Source organism: Salvelinus sp. IW2-2015, unplaced genomic scaffold, assembly GCF_002910315.2.
Source record: "Salvelinus sp. IW2-2015 unplaced genomic scaffold, ASM291031v2 Un_scaffold6717, whole genome shotgun sequence".
NCBI classification, from domain to species: Eukaryota; Metazoa; Chordata; class Actinopteri; order Salmoniformes; family Salmonidae; genus Salvelinus; species Salvelinus sp. IW2-2015.
Genome location: NW_019947979.1, coordinates 1 through 7,965, shown reverse-complemented (window position 1 = coordinate 7,965; position 7,965 = coordinate 1). Strand labels below are relative to the sequence as shown.

The following is a 7,965-nucleotide window of genomic DNA, read 5'->3' as shown; positions in this document are numbered from 1 at the left end:
GTGCTATAGTTCAACTGTGTTCTTGTAGTCAGGTCATGGGGGTGTATTCATTATGTCTATTCTGTTGCGAAACGTTTTTAGTTTGTTGCAACAAACAAAACAAATTTTGCATCAGAAACCATTTTTTACTCCCAGAGTTTCTATTGGACAAATGTAGGTAGTCCCTCCCCGTTTCGTTCTGTTTGCTTTCGTTTGGTTCTTAAAATTTTAAACGGTTTCCATTGCAAGACGTAATGATAACACCCCAGGGTTTTATTTTTAAATTGTAAAAAAAAAATGTATCTCTGTTTTGAAGTCGATACGCCATTTTGAAAAAGCTATTTTATATTAACCCCCCCACTCTCTCTCTCTGTTAGTGTTGGGCAGAGTGAACGAGAACTTCTCCCAAAAATAGATCCCTATTCCCTATATAGTGCACTACTTAAGGCCAGGGCTCTGGCAAGACTAGTGCACTATTTAGGGGATAGGGTGTGATTTGGGATGCTGTTAGCCTCTGCTGTGAGGCGTAGTGTAAGAGATTTTTACTAACATGTTGTTTTGTTACGTGTTCTCACCTTGTCTTCATCTACACCTTCATAATAATTGCTAAGGTACTTAAGGTAGGTAGGGGGGGTCTGAGTTAGGTAGGGGGGGGGTCTGAGTTAGGTAGGGGGGGGTCTGAGTTAGGTAGGGGGGGTCTGAGTTAGGTAGGGGGGCTGAGGTAGTAGGGGGGTCTGAGGTAGGTGGGGGGTCTGAGGTAGGTGGGGGGGTCTGAGGCAGGCAGGGGGACATGGAATAACTCTGGGGCCTTAAATATGTCCCTATATACAGTATAGTGCACTATTTAGGTACCCTATTCCCTATATACGGTATAGTGACCTACTTAGGCACCCTATTCCCTATATACGGTATAGTGCACTACTTAGGCACCCTATTCCCTACATACAGTATAGTGCACTACTTAGGCACCCTATCCATATATACAGTATAGTGCACTACTTAGGCCCCTATCCCTACATACAGTATAGTGCACTACTTAGGCACCCTATGCCATATATACAGTATAGTGCACTACTTAGGCACCCTATTCCCTATATACGGTATAGTGCACTACTTAGGCACCCTATTCCCTATATACAGTATCGTGCACTACTTAGGCACCCTATTCCCTATATACAGTTTATTTTAATGTAACTTTTATTTAACTAGGCAAGTCAGTTAAGACAAATTCTTATTTACATTGATGGCCTACTCCGGCCAAACCCGGACGACGCTGGGCCAATTGTGCGCCGCCCTATGGGACTCCCAATCACGGCCGGTTGTCATACAGCCTGGATTCGAACCAGGGTCTGCGCCACTCGGGAGCCCTAGTATAGTTTTTGACCAGACCCTGTATGTCAAAAACAAAAAGGAGGGCTCTAGTCAGAAGTAGTGCACTATATAGGGAATAGGGTGTCATATGGGACGTAGCCTTGTGTGGTGCCAGTGGAGGCCTCTAATATAAACACTTATTATTACTAGTATTGGTCTAACAGAGAGAAAGGGCTTCAACTATGCACTTTACCTTCCAACCAACAAATAAACTGTAATACAACAGCTTCCTGGTCCGCTGCTGACTTCCTGTCTGACTCCCTGTGTGGTGGTGTGTCTGACTCCCGGGGTGTCTGTCTGACTTCCTGTCTGACTCCCTGTGTGTGTGTGTGTGTCTGACTCCCGGGGTGTCTGTCTGACTTCCTGTCTGACTCCCGGGGTGTCTGTCTGATTTCCTGTCTGACTCCCTGTGTGTGTGTGTGTGTGTCTGACGCCCGGGGTGTGTGTCTGTCTGACTCCCAGGGTGTCAATAGATAAAGGTCTTGTGTGAACAAGGTTAACTCTCTCCTCTTCTCAAATCCAACCTAATCATTAATGTCCTATTTGTCAATGTCATATAAAAGCACATTTCAGTGACCCTGTTCCTACATAGTGCACTAGTTTGGACCATAGCCTATATAGGAGATAGGTGGCTATCTGGGACAGAAACAAATTAATTCCAGCTGAGCTCACCGTGACAACGCTGTATTGTTTAATCTTTTTGAACCCTGCCCCCATCCCGATCCAACCATAATGACGTAACTACACTATGACATCATCAACGCACGCTACACTCAGATCCATTGTGACATCACTGCGGAATGTTGGGTGTTGATTCTGAAGAGCCCCTCCCCCTTCTTGTTGCTAAGTGATTCTATCCCCCCCCCCCCATTCCTTAACAAACTGTCTTGCTGTGTTGTTGATCTGGGACCCGAAACCATATCAAACCTCTCAGAGTAGAAGTCCTGATCTCGGGTTAGTTTGGCTTTACAGATCACAATGAATACCGGATTACGTGGACAGGAGGGGGAACCTGATCCTAGAGTTAAGAGTTAAGATAGATAACTACCTCACCATCCAGAGGAAGACAGACCAATCAATAAACTAGATGACTAGTGACTAGCTAGTTGATCAGACCAATCAATAAACTAGATGACTAGCTAGTTGATTAGACCAATCAATAAACTAGATGACTAGCTAGTTGATCAGACCAATCAATAAACTAGATGACTAGCTAGTTGACCAGACCAATCAATAAACTAGATGACTAGCTAGTTGATCAGACCAATCAATAAACTAGATGACTAGCTAGTTGACCATAACAAAATAATGTTTGCGTCCCAAATTGCACCTTAATCTATGTAGTGCACTAATTCTGACTAGACTAATTCTGACTAGACTAATTCTGACTCGAGCCCTATGTAGTGCACTAATTCTGACTAGAGCCCTATGTAATGCACTAATTCTGACTAGAGCCCTATGTAATGCACTAATTCTGACTCGAGCCCTATGTAGTGCACTAGACAGGCCATCTGAGATGCAGTCAGTGATGCCCAGAGGAAAGAGGCCAGTGATACCCAGAGGGAAAGAGGCCAGTGATGCCCAGAGGGAAAGAGGCCAGTGATACCCAGAGGGAAAGAGGCCAGTGATGCCCAGAGGGAAAGAGGCCAGTGATGCCCAGAGGAAAGAGGCCAGTGATGCCCAGAGGGAAAGAGGCCAGTGATGCCCAGAGGAAAGAGGCCAGTGATGCCCAGAGGAAAGAGGCCAGTGATGCCCAGAGGAAAGAGGCCAGTATAAAAGGCTGATCCAGAGTCTACATTCCCGCCCCTCTTGAGTTAGATTAGTAAAACACACAAAGTGGAATTTCTAAATGTGCTTTTGTACATCAGCAGTCTCTCTCGTTATGTTAGTCACTTATAGATGTGGGTCCACAGACCCGTGATCAACTGTGGCCCCTCCTGATGATTTCAGATTGTTTTGGTGGATCCCACCCCCCTATCCCTGGCCTATATAGTGCACTACCCCCATAGAGCTCTGGTGAAAAGTAGTGCACTACCCCCATAGAGCTCTGGTGAAAGTAGTGCACTACCCCCATAGAGCTCTGGTGAAAGTAGTGCACTACCCCATAGAGCTCTGGTCAAAAGTAGTGCACTACCCCCATAGAGCTCTGGTCAAAAGTAGTGCACTTACCCCCATAGAGCTCTGGTGAAAAGTAGTGCACTACCCCCATAGAGCTCTGGTGAAAGGTAGTGCACTACCCCCATAGAGCTCTGGTCAAAAGTAGTGCACTACCCCCATAGAGCTCTGGTGAAAAGTAGTGCACTACCCCCCTAGAGCTCTGGCGCAAAGTAGTGCACTACCCCCATAGAGCTCTGGTGAAAAGTAGTGCACTACCCCATAGAGCTCTGGTGCAAAGTAGTGCACTACCCCCATAGAGCTCTGGTCAAAAGTAGTGCACTACCCCCATAGAGCTCTGGGCGCAAAGTAGTGCACTACCCCCATAGAGCTCTGGTCAAAAGTAGTGCACTACACAGGAAATCAATGGTGAGTACAGGGGTCAGAGGTCGCAGTAAGCTGTTGGGTTCCGGTACCAACGTAGAACGGGCAGAACGTCCGGTGGAGATGGTGTTGTCCCGTAGAACGTCTGTTCTATCCGGTTCTGTCCGTTGTGTTCTGCTGCTAGTCCACCGGTGGAGCTGGGGCTCCTGGTCACGACTCTGTTAAACACAACACCGAGGAACAACGGTCAATAAACAAACAAATACATGAAACAATATCACAACCATCCCTCCATCCACCCTCCTCTTCTCCATCCACCCCCCTCCATCCACCCCCCCTCTTCTCCATCCATCCACCCCCCTCTTCTCCATCCATCCATCCATCCACCCCCCTCTTCTCCATCCATCCATCCATCCATCCACCCCCCCTCTTCTCCATCCATCCACCACCCCTTTCTCCATCCATCCATCCCCCTCTTCTCATCCATCCATCCACCCCCCCTCTTCTCCATCCATCCACCCCCCCTCTTCTCCATCCATCCACCCCCTCTTCTCCATCCATCCATCCACCCCCCCTCTTCTCCATCCATCCATCCACCCCCCTCTCTTCTCCATCCATCCACCCCCCTCTTCTCCATCCATCTATTGGGGTCCAATAGGTTCCCTCATACATACGTTGTGGGGTCCAATAGGTTCCCTCTATCCCTCCTCCTCCTCTATACGTACGTTGTGGGGTCCAATAGGTTCCCTCTATCCCTCCTCTCCCCTCTATACATACGTTGTGGGTCCAATAGGTTCCCTCTATACATACGTTGTGGGGTCCAATAGGTTCCCTCTATCCGTACGTTGTGGGGTCAATAGGTTCCCTCTATACATACGTTGTGGGGTCCAATAGGTTCCCTCTATCCGTACGTTGTGGGGTCCAATAGGTTCCCTCTATACGTACGTTGTGGGGTCAATAGGCTCCCTCTCTCCCTCCTCCTCCCTCCATACGTACGTTGTGGGGTCCAATAGGTTCCCTCTATACGTACGTGTGGGGTCCAATAGGCTCCCTCTCTCCCTCCTCCTCCTCTATAACGTACGTTGTGGGTCCAATAGGTTCCCTCTATACGTACGTTGTGGGGTCAATAGGTCCCTCTCTCCCTCCTCCTCCTCCATACCTACACTATGGGGTCCAATAGGTTCCCTCTATCCCTCCTCTCCCTCTATACGTACGTATGTGGGTCCAATTAGGTTCCTCTATCCTCTCCTCCCTCTATACGTACGTTGTGGGTCCAATAGGTTCCCTCTATCCCTCCTCCTCCCTCTTATACGTACGTTGTGGGGGTCCAATAGGTTCCTCTATACGTACGTTGTGGGGTCCAATAGGTCCCTCTATCCCTCCTCCTCCCTCTATACGTTACGTTGTGGGGTCCAATAGGTTCCCTCTAATCCCTCTCCTCCCTCTATACGTACGTTGTGGGGTCCAATAGGGTCTCCCTCTATGCGTACGTGTTGGGTCAATAGGTTCCCTCTATCCCTCCCTCCTCCCTCTATACGTGGGCGTTGGGGTCAATAGGTTCCCTCTAATACGTACGTTGTGAGGTCCAAGAGGTTCCCTCTATTCCCTCCTCCTCCCTCTATACTAACATTGTGGGTCCCAGTGGTTCCCTCTATACGTCACGTGTGGGGTCCAAGTGTCCCTCTATACGCTACTTGTGTGGGTCCAATGGTTCCCGTCCTCCTCCTCCCTCTATACGTACGTTGTGAGGTTCCAATAGTTCCCTCTATCCCTCCTCCTCCCTCCATTACCTACACTGTTGGCGTCCAGTAGTTCCCTCTCTCCTTCCTCCTCTCTCTATACGTTACGTTGTGGGCCAATAGTTCCCTCTATACGTACGTTGTGGGTCCAATAGTTCCCTCCTATCCCTCCTCCCTCTATACGTACGTTTGGGTCCAATATTCCCTCTATTCCGTTACTTGTGGCGTCCAATAGGTTCCCTCTAACGTACGTTGTGGGGGCTTCCAATAGGTCCCTCTATCCCCCTCCTCCCTCTATCCGAACGGTTGTGGGTCCAATAGTTCCCTCTATACATACGTTGTGGTCCAATGGTTCCCTCCTACCTCCACTGTGAGGATCCAATAGTTCCCTCTATCCCTTCCTCCCTCCTCTATACTACGTTGTGGGGCCAATAGTTTCCCTCTTCTACGTCTGTGCGGGTCCAATAGCGTCCTCTATCCTCTCCCTCCTTATACGTTACGTGTGGGCGGTCCAATAGGTTCCCTCTATCCGTACGTTTGGGTTCCAATAGTTCCTCTATACGTACGTTTGGGATCCAATAGGTTCCCTCTATCCCTCAACCTCCTCCCCTATACGTGACGTATGTGGTGGTCCAATAGTTCCCTCTATACGTACGTTGTGGGGTTCAATAGGTTTCCCTCCTCCTCCTCCCTCTTTACGACGTTGTGGGTCCAATAGGTTCCTTATCCCTCCTCTCCCTCCTACCTACACTGTGAGGTCCAATAGGTTCCCTCCTCCCCCTCCATACCTACACTGTAGGTCCAGTAGGTTTTCGGGCAGGCGGTGCTGTGATCCTTCTGAGGCTGTTGGGTCTGAGGAGGAAGAGAGCAGAACCAGAAACCATCCAGCCCCAATCAGAACCATGGGACGTAGATCTCCACTTCTACTGAAGCCACTGGTCTGGTACTGGAGACACAGAGAACACAGACCAACATGAATAACTTGGCAATAATAATAATAATAAAAAAAACACTGGATGGTGTATCAACACACAAACAACAAAGTGTGTTATCTCCACTAAATGTTGTTTAGACCGTACTGGGGGTTAAGTGTTGGTGTGACCACTGCCTCGGTACGGTATGTGGTGTTAGGTACTACTGTCCTGACCGGTACTGGGGCCTAATGTGGGTCTAGTGTGGTGATACATACTGTCCTGACCCGGTATGGAGGCTTAAGTGGGTCAGTTTGGTGATACATACTGTCCTGCCGTACGCGGTCAGTGGACTACTCTACGTGGGCTTAATGTGGGTCAGTGTTGTAGACTGTGAACCGTACGGCTTAATTGTCATGTCGATAATATTCCTGACCGGTAGGCTTCTGTGGGCTGTGTATACTGTTGGGGGGGGGGGAACCCTACTTTAATTGGCGTTGGTGTTATGTTGCCGTGGTATGAGTCATGTAAACTACTGTCCTACCCCGGTACTGGGGGCTTAAGTGGTCAGTGTGTATACAACTTGTCCTGACCCGGTACTGGGCTTATGTGGGTCAGTGTGGTGATAGATACGTCCTGGACCCAGGTACTGGAGGCTTAAATTGGGTCAGTGTGTGTACATAACTGTCCTGACCCGGTACTGGAGGCTTAATGTGGGTCGGTGTCTGATACATACTGTTCCTGACCCAGGTTACTGGGCTTATGTGGTCAGTGTGTGATACATACTGTCCTGACCCCGTAACTGACTAATGTGGGTCAGTGTGGTGATACATAACTGTCCTGACCCGTACCTGGGGCTTAACTGTGGGTCAGTGTTGAGGAACATACCTGTCCTGACCGGTACTGGGGTTAATGTGGGTCAGTGTAGTACATACTGTCCTGACCCGTACTGGAAGCTACATGATGGTAGTGTGGTGATACATCTGTCCTGACCCGGTACTGGGGCTAATGTGGGTCAGTGTGGTGATACATACTTGTCCTGACCGGTACTGGGGCTTAATGTGGGTCAGTGTTGGTGATACATACTGTCCTGACGGTACTGGAGCTTAATTGGTCATTTGATACATTACTGTCCTGACCCGGTACTGGAGCTAATGTGGCTCAGTTGGTGATACATACTGCCTACCCGGTCTGGGGCTTTAATGTGGGTCAGTGTGGTAACATACTGTCCTACCCGGTACTGGAGGCTTAATTGGGTTAGTGTGATACATACTTCCTGACCGTACTGGAGGCTTAATTGTGGGTCAGTGTGGTGGATACATTACTGTCCTGAACCCGGTAACTGGAGGTTAATGTGGGTCAGTGTGGTGATAATACTGTCCTGAACCGGTACTGAGCTTAATGTGTCAGTGTGTGAATACATACTGTCCTGACCCGTACTGGAGCTTAATGTGGGTTCAGTTGTGATACATACTGTCCTGACCCGG

General features: G+C 48.8%; 2 long non-coding RNA genes across 2 annotated transcripts; one reads left to right on the top strand and one right to left on the bottom strand.

The window, feature by feature from the left end:
• Nucleotides 1-712: 712 nt before the first annotated feature.
• LOC139026995 (uncharacterized) lies at nt 713-1,575 on the top strand. Its single transcript, XR_011479013.1, has 2 exons — nt 713-944; nt 1,020-1,575. It is a non-coding gene; the product is annotated as an uncharacterized lncRNA (long non-coding RNA).
• A 634-nt stretch (nt 1,576-2,209) lies between these two features.
• LOC139026996 (uncharacterized) lies at nt 2,210-6,440 on the bottom strand. The gene is made up of 2 exons (XR_011479014.1): nt 6,317-6,440; nt 2,210-4,046 (listed from the first exon to the last, which is right to left on the bottom strand). It is a non-coding gene; the product is annotated as an uncharacterized lncRNA (long non-coding RNA).
• Between the last annotated feature and the right edge of the window lie 1,525 nt (nt 6,441-7,965).